General features: G+C 41.3%; 1 protein-coding gene and 1 long non-coding RNA gene across 38 annotated transcripts in view; one reads left to right on the top strand and one right to left on the bottom strand.

Moving 5' to 3' along the window:
• anos1b (anosmin 1b) overlaps nt 1-13,219 on the bottom strand; it is a 347,052-nt gene that overhangs the window by 181,557 nt on the left and 152,276 nt on the right. The window lies entirely within an intron of this gene.
• LOC137488979 (uncharacterized) overlaps nt 1-13,219 on the top strand; it is a 131,038-nt gene that overhangs the window by 55,035 nt on the left and 62,784 nt on the right. The window contains exon 10 of one of the 37 annotated variants that reach the window (XR_015522413.1): nt 2,634-2,817. The exons of the other annotated variants lie outside the window; for them this stretch is intronic. This is a non-coding gene — a long non-coding RNA (uncharacterized LOC137488979). Of the gene's footprint in view, nt 1-2,633; nt 2,818-13,219 lie in introns of those variants that run through there. 37 annotated transcript variants of the gene reach the window in all.

Here is a 13,219-nt window from a genome sequence, read left to right as displayed (position 1 = left end):
GACACCATGTCTGTAAAATTTCCGCTCCTCGTAAGGATCCTCTAATTGTACCTTAGGAGAGCAGCTGAAGACAAAACACTCTGAAGTTACATCATTCGTGTCCCTTTTAACTTTTTTATAGTCATGAGTTTCAGGTTGTAACAGTGAGCCAGTGGTTTGATGTTGTACATGTTCAGTAACCCGGTGGCAAATTAGGCTATGACGCCAGTAGTCTGCCGAAGGCTACATCATTCAGTAAATGTATTTCTGGGAAGCATTCATATTCCAGCTGCTTATAATTAAACCTGCTGTTGAACAGACCCCCCATAACAACATCCCTCAGTAGACGTCTAGTGGAGTGTCATTTGGTAGAAATGTCCAACCTGAAATGCTTCTAGTTCAGCCACACTGAAATGGAAGCATCAGACTGGGAATGTGTTTGGTTATGTGAGGGGTGATGGCGCTATCTGGTGGACACTTGTTGAATTTGTATTCACTGATCTTGTTCTAATTGTTTTTATCACTGCACATTCGGGCTGAAATGCTGACTCTGTGAATGATAGATGCAATTAATGGCACTGAATGTGCACTTTTAATGCACTTCAAATCTCTAAAGTGAAAGATAAACTGTAGATTGTGGAGTAGAGGAGGGTTCGCTGCTTGATGTGTTTCGTTTTAATAACAATTTTGTTGATTTTGTTGAAGAAGTAGCCTATTCTAATTTTGATTAGTCTCACCGTGTTTGAAGATTCATTGTGACCAGTGTTTGGATGTCGTGGGGACGTTAGATTTTATTTGGAAATGAAAATTGGGTTGACATCTGAACCCAATCTCAGGCCAAAACCCAACCTAAAATCAACCAAATATCAATGTATAATCATGTTACACCTTGACGTTGTGTCACCACTATGACGTCTATCAGACGTTGGATATTGGTCACTTTCCAACACGACCTAAAATTAACCGAATATCAACGTAATTTGACGTCGTTATTGGGCGTAGATTACAAAAACAGAGATTACAATTGTTACAGTGTTGCTCTTTGCTCTTGGTGCGGTTCGCTTTCACAGTCCGGCAGTAGCTAGCTCTCTGTAGTAGCTGGGTCAAGTTGAGAGCAGAACTACATGCTAGCTAAAACATATATGATTTCTCATCTTTCTGACAACAAAGAACCCAAACACACCAAGCTTATAATCAAGCCGTTTACATCCTTGTTGTGAATGGACCTTTATTCCCGCTTTGAATCAAGAAATCCGTCAAGGAGAACTCCAGATTGTCAGATCTCCCCCTCAGGTGCTAACAGTCCTCAACCTGGGCAGGTATTGACAAGGTAGCGCCAGGTATCTGCTGAAACGAAAATCATTCAATCTGTCATCTTAATTACCTTTCACATCACATGAAAGCTCTGATTGCACCATATTAGCCTACCGTTGGATTGCCATGCCACAAGCTTCAAGTAGCTGAAACAAGTGTTGTACTGATAGTAATTACCTTAAGGAGTTTGGAAGAATCAACCTTCTGTATTCAAGAGAATCTGTCTGACAGATGTTTACAGCTCTCATTTGCCCCGGAGGACTGGAAAAGATGGAATGAGACAAGTTGTTCATTTTTAAAGGTGCTATCAGGACAAGTGTCTAACAGGTTGATGTGATGAAATAAATGTCCTCTAGTTATGAAATGCACAGCAATGTCCTAAAGAAAGAGAAAGCATTTTATACAAGGATCAACACATTTTATTTGCAACTATGCATGTATTCAGACTATAGTATTGATAATAGATGCTTATATTTTATGTCCTGGTGTCAAAATGTAAAAACAAAGTTAAAAAAACACGACATTTTTGGAAATCCAGCAGTTTTTTTTTACAAATGCCATCTGAAGTGGAACAAAACAGTTCTTCAAAGTTGCCCTAAGACCAGAACATTTAATACACATTGGTTTTAGGACAACTTTAATGAAAGTCTTTGATCCATTTCATTTATTTAGACCAGTGGTCCTCAAACTTTTTTCATCAAGTACCACCTCAGAAAAAGATTGTCTCTCCAAGTACCACCATAATGAGCAGTATTGAAATACAGTAGTGTAGTAAACCCAGTAAAGCAGCTACAGTTCTGCACAGTCCAAAAACGTGGCAGATTCATTCCTATTATTAAGAATATTTATTATCGTCAGCCACTTTAAACTTAAATGATCTGAACATTAACACTGTACTGTGCTTATATATATAAAAACTAAAACAGTCAACATTTAAAGTAAAATGTGTAAAAGGTTAAAAAAGAAAAGTGCTGTACTTAAATGTAAAGTGTTAACATTTAGTAGCCAATTCATCAACACCTGAAAATGTTGCCTGGACCTCAGAAATATAGGCTATATGTCATATAATGAATATTATTTTGTGTCATATTCATATATAAGTCATTTTTGTTTATATGTTGCATGTACATATTACATATTTGATTCCTCCATGTACCACTAGTGCGACACGGTTTGAGAACCACTGATTTACAACAATAGATCATTTTAATAAGCTGACGAAACATCTTCATTCAGTCTTTTTCCTGCAGCTTCCCTTATTTATCAGTCACCACATTGGAATGAACCGCTAACTACTCTGGCATATGTTTCACGCAGTGGATGCAATTCTGTTTACCCAGTTCGCCTTCGTATTCTGCATGTCTCTGGACTGTGGAGGAAAATGGAGCACCCTGAGGAAAAGTGCACGAACATGGGGAGCACATGTAAACTCAACAGAGAAACGCCAACTGGTCTAGACAGAACTCGAACCAGCGACCTTCTAGCTTCAGGGCTGTGGCAGTGAAGGACAGAATGCATGAGCATGTAAGTTTTAACAGTGTTTAATAATTCGAGCAGGGAACAGGTATCCAAATAAGTCACGCACAAAGACATCTCATAGCGTACACCTACACTGGTTTATTAACTGGTTTAGGTGTGTAAGATTGAGGTTGGAGCTAAACACTGCAGGACACCGGCCCTTCAGGACTGAAACTGGGAACCCCTTTGAATGGGTGACGTCAGGTGTTGCCGAACTGCATTGTGGATCCGTTGGCGCCGCTTCAGAGGTGTTGCTCGCTGCAGAAGTTGGAACTAGCTCAACTTTTTAAGCGCTGACAAAAGGGTCAGCCAATCAGACAGCTGTATGCAAATACACCAGCTAGACAGTGGCCTATTGCTGACTGAATTTCATTGGCTGACGCTGCTATGACGATCGTGTGAGCCCCAACTTCAGACACGCCTTCAGTCAAGCGCTGACTCTGAAGCCCCGTGTGAATGGAGCATTATGTAGATCCAGTATACAGCTGGATGAGAGTTGACGGAGGGATGAAGCATGGTGGAGTGGCAGATAAAACCAGCTTGACCAGCCTGGTTTAAGCTGGACATAGCTGGTTTTGGCTGGTCTCCCAGCCTGGCTAGGCTGTTCAAGCCAGTTTTAGCAGGTCATCTCTCAGCCTGACCAGCTCAGACCAGGCTGGAAACCAGCCTGTAAGTGGCCAAAACCCCTCTAAAACCAGCCTGGCTGACCAGCTAAAACCAACCAATCAGCCTAGGCTGGTTTAAGCAGTTTTTTTGCAGTAGGGTACTTGGTAAATCACCTGCCATTCTTGACAAAACAGTGTAAAAAATGAACTAACCACTTTTGTAAATTATTACTATTTACTATTTAAATATTATATATTAAAGTTAGGGTCTCCAACACTGTAAAAGGAGAGTCACTTCCAGTATAATAGCAGAATCTGATGTACGCAAGGTGCTGGCCTAGCACACCTACAGTATTAGCACTCTACAATCACAGTAAGCTTTGTGATATTTCCAAGGACAGAAATGTTAAACACTTAATGTCTAAATGCCTGAGCATTAACCTCTATCCCTTAACAGTGTATTGGGATATTCCACAGCAAGACCAACCTATAAGATCCCATGCTAGCCAAAGAACAGACCGATCTTGTGGGCCTAGCGCTCTGCACGCTAACTTCTTAGAGGAAAAGCCAATGCTGCATTCTTCATGGGTACAACCTGAAATGAGGAACGGCATCCGCAACCGCTGTTCAAATATTGTTTCAATGGAAGTGGTCTCCAACAGGAGAACATGAGAGAAATGTTGACCTCAAACACACAAGGCTAATGGGGGATTAACAAGGGTTGACATTTGGCATCTGTTTAGGCCCGTCGTTTGGTTATTGACTGATTGGGTAGACATTGACTGTGGCTGATAAATGAGTGGGATGAAGGTGTGTTTGTTAAAAAGACAGAGTTAACACATTTGCTGCAAGGTGGAGTTGGTCTCTTGTTTCATGTTGGATGTAAAGAGAAATCAGTGTTTATATTGAGGCTTTAGAGCAGTGGTTCTCAAACTGTGGTACGCAGGCTTCCTTCTAGTGGTACTCGGAGGTAAACTGAATAATGAAAGAAAGAAAAAAAACACTTTTAACCCTTTGACTCGAACAATTTATTTATCGTTATTTTGACGTCCAATAACGACATCAAATGACGTTGATATTTGGTTGAATTTAAGTTGTGTTGGAAAGTGACCAAAATGTCTGATAGATGTCAAAGTGGTAACGTCCACACAACGTCAAGGTAACACATGGTTAGACGTTGATATTTGGTTGATTTTAGGTTGGACATTGGCGTTGGCCTGACATTGGGTTCTGACGTCAACACAATTTTTATTACCAAACAAAATCCAACGTCCCCATGACAGTGGGGTATAACATCAATATGTTGACATCCTGTGCCTGCAGGGTTGTTTGGGAAATGAATCGTGTTTTCGATATACAGTGTAAAGTTATTCATTCAAGTTATTCATTGCCCTTCCAGCTGCAACCCATCTCTAGGAAACATCCACACACACATTCACACACACACTCATACACTACGGACAATTTAGCCTACCCAATGTCTTTGGACTGTGGGGGAAACCGGAGCACCCAGAGGAAACCCACCCGAAGGCAGGGAAAACATGCAAACTCCACACAGAAACGCCAACTGAGCCGAGGTTCGAACCAGCAACCTTCTTGCTGTGAGGTGACAGCACTACCTACTGCGCCACTGCCTCACCCAGTATAAAGTTATATGTTTTGTAAAGTTTGGCTTTCGGTTAATTTTTTACCTTAGTCATGCTTGGAGTTAGAATGATTAAAGTTGGTCTTTGTGCGCGGTGAACACAAACTCATTAATTAATCTGCCTCGTCATTATGGTGGTACTTGGAGAGACTTTTTTCTGAGGTGGTGAAAAAGTTTGAGAACCACTGCTTTACAGGATTTATCCAACTTGGTGGCTTTTTAACGAGATAAAATTTTTTACCAGGTACAGATAAACTCATTCTGATGTTTAAGGGTGCTTTCACACCTAGACCTTTGTTTCAGAACCTGTCTCGTTTGCCCAGTTAGCGCGGTTGGTTTGGCATATGTGAATCCAGTAATCGGATCCGCGCCAAAACAATCACTCCGAGATCGGCTGAATGAGGTGGTCTCGGCTCGATTGAAACGAACCCTGGAGTGGATCGATTGTAGTAAGAAAGTGAAACGATCCGAGCCCGGCTATGTCACAGTGTTTTATGGATATGTTATAGGCATACGGCTATATGAAGAGAGAATTATGAGTAGGGCGGGAAGTCCGGGAGTTATCCGCAAATGCACAGAGACTCCCGGATGCCCGCAAGCGAGTGATAATCTCCTGGAAATCGCACATCTCCCTCCCAGTCCTCAAGTACATCGCGTACCCTTCTCACCTCTCCACACAGCATCTCTCCTCGCTCTTCAAACATGTCGCGCATATCCTGTTAGACACCACCAATTCATTCATTCATTCATTTTCTTGTCGCTTAGTTCCTTTATTAATCCTGGGTCGCCACTGCGGAATGAACCGCCAGCTTATCCAGCACGTTTTTACACAGCGGATGCCCTTCCAGCCGCAATCCATCTCTGAGAAACATCCACACACACTCATTCACATTCATACACTACGAACAATTTAGCCTACCCAATTCACCTGTACCACATGTGTTTGGACTGTGGGGGAAACCAGAGCACAGACAGGAAACCCACACGAACATACAAACTCCACACGAAAACGCCAACTGACTCAGTCGAGGCTCGAACCAGCGACCTTCTGGCTGTGAGGTGACAGCACTACCTACTGCGCCACTGGGTCACCACAATGAGCAACAATGTAACCATTTTAATCCCTGTTTCAGAATAAAAGAATCGATTAACAAGTGTGAAAGCACCCTTAATTAATTTCAGGGCCTCGTTTAACAACACAATTTTTTGGAAATCAATTAATTTAATCCATTGTGGAATAAGGCTGTAACATAAACACATGTGGAAAAAGTGAAGCGCTATCAATACTTTCCGGATGCACAGTATATTGATCTTAAAGATCTTAATTAGTGGTTTGTTAATATGACAGAATGTTTTACATGTTAAATAATAACTCGCAGTGCCCTCAGCCACGGATTCTCTAAAATGTAAAGTAGTGACTCGGGTGTTTTGAACATTATGTCTTCAGTGCCACCGAATTTCAAATCCAGTTCAGCATCCTGACAAATATTTAAACAACTATGTCACTTTAACCGCGTTTGCTGCTATACTCCTCACATGACAATACAATTGCGGTCTCTTTGTGCGACTTTCAACGAGACACAACCGTGCCTGCAGTTCTTTTGAAGACTGCGCCAACTTTCCCACCCACAAAGCCAAAGCATGATCTAACCAACATGAAATGTTCCCATGACACCCCTAAAGGAGAAATAAATAGATCTTGAGGACAATTAAAACAAATGTGACACGAGTGGAGATGCTATTGGAATTGATATTTTCCAAAGGATGTTTTATGAAGAACTTTTCAGGCGTCTTCCCAATCTCCAGACACTGAAGCAAATCTCAAATCTTAATCTGCCACTGCCGGATCCTCCAAAGGAGCTATACCTCCAGTGCTCCAGAAGATGGCAGACATGACTTTACATGAGGGTCCAGTAGAGAGTGTGTGAGAGAGAGAGAAAGCATTGAACATTGTGGCAGCATGTGTTGTTTTGCCTTGCGTCAAGCTGTTCTTGCTAATGTCTGTTACAGAATGACGCCTGCCTATAAACAGAATGGAGATGATGTATGAGACATAAAACAAAAGGCACCGGTGAACATGCTGTAATTTCAGGAGCGTCTAGTCATTAAATATTTTTATTGTATTTTTTGACTTTCCTAATTGTGATTGTCATTTGTCATCCGTCAGTCTAACGATCTTAACAGGCCTCGAGACCTAGTTTAGTCTATTTTTCTGACATGAACTATGCGTCATATGAACTCGCACCAGTCATGTAAATGGAATGTGAAACTCGAATAGCATCTGCATTTATCCGTATTTTCCTTTACAGTATGAAAATGTAAAGTCATATATTCTTATAACACACTGCGTTATGTAAAGTGGCATTAGTGTGGAGGGGAAGTCAGCGCAACTGTTTGATATTACAGGAGCTCAGAAGACTTTGCACCATATGGCTCACGGCTCTGCTCAATAGTCAGTGTTATTACAGCATTGAGACCCCATTGGATGCAGTTTTGTCTTTGTGGTCTTTTCTCCAGGCGTATAACGTCTCAGTCCACTGACTGAGCTAATATCTTCATGGATATTAGGCCCTTAAGGAGTCAATTGGGAGGAATACGCTTTGCTGAAGGGTTTAAATTGTTATCCTGCGGCATCGTTATTCTCAGTTGGTTGCTTTTATAGCTTTGATGACGGGATGTGCCTTATGACATTATAATATAGCACTACTGCAGAGGACTGCACTCAAAACACATTCTCAAGCAATTCATACCTTGTTTGTGGACAATCAGTGGCTATATGTATATATAGTTGAAGTCAGAATTATTAGCCCCCCTGAATTATTGACCCTTCTGTTTGTTTGTTTTTTCTCCAGTTTCTGTGTAACATAGAGCAGATTTCTCCAGCACATGTCTAATCATAACAGTGTTAATAACTCATCTCTAATAACTGATTTATTTCCTCTTTGTCATGATGACAGTAAATAATATTAGACTAGATATTCTTCAAGACACTTCTATACAGCTTAAAGTGACATGTAAAGGCTTCACTAGGGTAATTAGGGTAACTAGGCAGGTTAGGGTAATTAGGCAAGTTATTGTATAACGATGGTTTGTTCTGTAGACTATCCAAAACAAATATAGCTTAAAGGGGCGAATAATATTGAGCTTAAAATGCTGTTTAAACTATTAAAAACTGCTTTTATTCTAGCCCAAATAAAACAAATAAGACTTTCTCCAGAAGAACAAACATTATCAGACACACTGTGAACATTTCCTCAATCTGTTCAACATCATCTGGGAAATATTTAAACAAGAAAATAAAAATGAAAAGAGGTCTAACTGTATAATTGCAGACGTTACAGTAGGCCACTTCGCAATATCACTGATCTGCAGCTATGATCAAGTCCTGTTCATAGAAAGGTCAGTAATGAACATGTATGCAGACGTATTTATGTATATAAAGCATTTGTAGTGCTTCTTATATGATTTGCAAACTTCGACTGCAACGTTCTGTCGTACACCACACCTACCAAAAGGGTACCATTTGACAGTGGAGACACAAGCCTGATGAAGATGACCCATAATGAACCATCCTGTACCACTCAATAGAAACGAGGCATACATCGCATTCACTTCCATCAGTTTCTAGATTGGAGCCAGCTCATGCAACAGTTACATTATTGCTGCATTTCATCTTTAAAATGAACGCTACAGGGCAGCATGAGGCCGTTCCTTTTCTCGATTACCTTCATATCGGGCATGTGTACAGGTAGGACTCAATTTTTTCTCTTGTATCACTGTAAAAGCCCATTGACAGCCTCTAGACTGTTCTGACAGGGGATTCCAGTGTCACCACGTGTCAGAATATTGTGGGACTGATGTAAAAATTCATAATAATGACAAAAAATACAAATTTGAGCATCTCTTTTCTTTCGGGTGCCGCTGTGGCTGGTGTATTCTGAGAAATTTTCTTACCTCTTGGTTTCGAGTCTGGTTCTGAAAAATGTTCGTTTGTAGGGGTGTATACCCCTTGCCCTTAGCACTACGCCTTCAAGCTAAAGAGAATTGGGGCAACACTACCCCTTCACAGGCACGCGCAAAAAGAGGGGTAAGGGGAAGGACTAAGGGGGAGAATTGGGATTGGGCCGTACTGTCATTCTCAACTCTCACAGCCTGACATATAGTTTCTTTTCAGATGTAATTCTGACTGTCGAGAACTCCACGCGCTTTAAAGCATGCACATATGCACAGTTCACAGTTCTGTTGCTGTTCTGATACAGCTTGGCCTTTGACAAAGCATTATGCTTTAAGTGGAGCCCCAAATGAGCTGTCAAAAGCACTAATTTCTAGAAAACAGCTCTTTTTATTGTACATGCTCATTTTCTAATCACCTCCTGGGAGTCTTGAAAGGAGTCAGAGAAGTGCGGTTCACTTTATCAAGCTCTGCCAGGCAGCTACCTTTAATGAATACCACTTCTAAATGCTTTGGATTCTGCGTGTCTTCATTTTCAGGACACAGACAAAAGCCTGTTTCAAACCAAATAAACATGCGGTCGTATCTCAGCAGAGTAGCAGCCTCATTATTACTGTAGGTAAGAGAATTCTATTCCAGAAACGAGTTATAATCTCCTTTAATGACTAAAAAATATAAATACCGATGTCAGATTCAACCGCATACTCTCTAAAAATAGGACATTACCTCTTCATTGCTGGCCTCTTGAGGGAGTTCTGCTCACTTTTTCCTGTTTTTACATTCTTGTGTGGTTTATAATTGCCAGTGAATGCGCTCTCAGTCTGTTTGGGTCGTGCAAAATGTATTGTCATTTGTCATTCAGAACTTCAAACGCTTTGCTTTAAAACCAGTGAAGAACATAGCCACAGACACGGAGGTAACCAGAGATGTTTTCACAGTAGTTTCCCTTCGGTTTGCTTTACTGAACCAGATCGCCCAAGTCCGTCAGGAGAAAAACGAGAGGGCAGTGTTAAGTGTTGAGGCCTGACCTCGCTTCAGAAATGCACATCGACACAATTCATCATTTAGAAAAGCCTGAAGTGTAAAGCAAGCAGATGACAACCAACCAATCCACAGCTAATTCCTGATCTCATCCTTTTGTAAAAGTACCTTTTTTGGATGGAAAAAAGCATAAAGACGCGTCTAATACCACCTCTAAGAATAGCTGCTGGGACATTAGCATATTATTGTCATTTACTGTTAGTCAGGAGCCATATCCCCCTGCAACTCAAGACAGGCCTGGTCAGTATCTGGATGGGAGACCACATGGGAAATCTAGGTTGCTGTTAGAAGTGGTGGCCAGCAGGGGGCCTGTGTGAGTCCTAATGCCCCAGTTTAATGAAGAGGACACAGTACAGTAGGTGATACTTTAATATGGCCAATACCGCCATGCCTTGAGTTGCCGCCGCTCTAAAGGGGTAAGAACGTGTTTTTAAGGTATGACCGCAGTTTTTAACTATGCCGCTAGGTGTCGCAAAGGGACTGGATGTGAACGGACAGAAATAGCCTATACAGCAGCTGAAAATATGCTACTTTTAAATAAAAACGAAACAATAAAGCATTATAATTCTGTTATAAATCATTACAAAGTTAACACACTTTATTATCATTGTAAACTTGTGTGCAGTGAGGATTCATTTTGGAAAGCATAATTATAGAAACAAAAGACAACTCAAATAACAGCACAAACAGAGTACAAACAAATAAGTCAGCCTAAATAAATCAATAAAGCTGTGTTTTAGCCTAAATATAGAGAGATGTACAGCGTTTGTTATTTTACAGTGATAGGACTAAGACGGTCAATAAATAAGCTTTCTTTATTGGAGTGAGGTTCACCTAAATAGCACTTTGCTAGCTGGCCTTCGATACACTCACCCCCCTAAACCTCACTCCCATCCTGGACGAGCCTCCACTGCACCCAACCCTGTCTGAGCTGGCATAGAACTGGCGATTCTTTGCACGGGAGTCAGTTGCTCTAACAAGGAGGCTAAAGACTATGGCCTCTAGCGTCTGTCGCTAGAGCACATTTAGGGCTCATAGGAATAAGGTTACCTGCATAGCACTACACCAGCTGGCCTCCGTTACAACCCCCCCCCACCATCACTCCCATGAAACATCACTCCCATCCCGGACGAGCCCCCATGTGTACCCATTGGTCTTACTGCACCCAACCTAGTCTAAGCTGGGATTGAAGCAGCAGTTCTTTGCATGGAAGTCGCTTGCTCTATTAAGGAAGCTAAAGACCATGGCCCTATTGTCTGTCACTAGAGCACCTTTAGAGGTCAGAGGAGTGAGGTTTACCTGAATAGCACTTCACTAGCTGGCCTCCAAGCAGCATTTAGCACCATTACCACAGTAATTGTCATCCACAACAAAGCGATTCGCTCATGCAAATACATCTGTTAATCGAATAATCCATAACATCTTTGCTAATATTTGTGAAGTGTAGTGAAATTACAGCCGACTTCTTTTTGTTCCTTCTTGACTTGAATTGTTTACTTGCTATGACACTTCACTAGATTACACACACACTCTGAATCGTTGCTGAATAACCAATCACAGCGCTCTCTTGAATCTGGCTAACGAGCTCTGATGTTAACTCGTTGACACCAAACACGCTAGCCAGACCAACACTGACGGACCAACAGACAGATGAAGTCCTATGGTTGACCGTCCTGGCCTTTAGAAGTGCCCCTGTTCGTAACTACATGAACGTGTTGAATTGTAAAACTAACTTGTCTTAAAGTTAGTCTTTGTTTGATCTTCGAAATCTCATGAATCTGAGTGAAAAAAAAAGCAACGCGAAGTCAAGAAATGCCCACATTCTTGAATGTACAAGTAAGGGTTGATAAATAATGACAGAATTTTTGTATTTGGCACAATAATCAACGCAATCTCACGACAATTCGTAACTTTTTGATTTAGTAGCTAATTCGTATGAATTCGTAAGATCTAATTTGTACAATTTAGTACGATTTGCTCATCCCCCAATGGCGGTTGGGTTTAGGGGTGGGGTTAGGTGCCACGCCTCCTTATTAAAATCGTACAATTTCGTACGAATTAGTACAAATTAGCCACTAAACTGGCAAAACGTCAAACACTCACGTTTTCTCATGGGATCAGGCTGCAATAACACAAATCTGCTATTCCAAGAACTTCCCTGAAAAAGTTATATAACATGTCGAATCTCTAGAGGGTTGCAGTTTTGCACATCATTCATGTCGGATATGGCTGTACATGCTCGATGATGAACAAACATTTTGAGGCCGCGAAATGCAATTGTGGTTACACAGCGTGCCCGTGGAGGAGCAGATGTGCAGGTTGCAGCAGGTCACGCATGTACTTTTACACAGGATGCCTCTGGAGAAGGTGTGTGTGACGTGCCGCTTGGCAGCTCCATCTCGCAGCCACTTAGTCTCTGATCTCCATCGTGATAGATGAGATTAGCTGAACCACACAAAGACGTGCTGTGTGCATAAGTCAGATGTGTCGTCATATTTGGATGCACATTTGAGAATTACTTTGCTTGATTTGTACGCCATAGGTAACATATATTATGCACTCATAACCGTTTTGGGTAGTGATGTCAACCATGTTTAGTTCTGAAGAGTTTCTCGAAAGATCCTTTTTTTCTTGGAGTCTTTTTTTAATCTATAAAGATCTGTTTGTATGACGCAAAGGTTAGAGAGTACTGTAGAATCCAATGAAGAAATTTGGATTCTATTTAAGAGTGTACACTGCCTGACAAAAGCCTTGTCGCCTATCCAAGTTTTAGGCACAACTAATAATAAGTTGACTTCTAGTTGATGATTTGATGATGAAGTGTCTCTATGAAAGGTGAAGGCCTCTAGATTTTGCTGATTTGAGCTCAGTAAATCTGATCATGTCTTGATGTTGACTGATTTGATGAGGACAGTGCGCTCTGACTCTGCTCAGACTAAAGTCTCATCACTGAACAGAAATAATGTCCAGTATAGAATATAAAGTCCTGCTGCAGTGGAGACAGAATGAAGATTGTGTCTGACTCCATCATGAGCTTGGAGGACTGCATCCATACATCTCTGACATGACTCACATCACTGATTAAAGTCATCTGGAATGAAGAAGAAAGCTTCAGCAGGATCCCAGAGTTCATCAAGAGTCTTTGTGTTCATCTTCAACACCTCC

Source organism: Danio rerio, chromosome 22 (genome assembly GCF_052040795.2).
Source record: "Danio rerio strain M-AB ecotype USA chromosome 22, GRCz13ab, whole genome shotgun sequence".
Taxonomy (NCBI): domain Eukaryota; kingdom Metazoa; phylum Chordata; class Actinopteri; order Cypriniformes; family Danionidae; genus Danio; species Danio rerio.
This window is presented reverse-complemented; position numbering and strand designations above follow the sequence as displayed.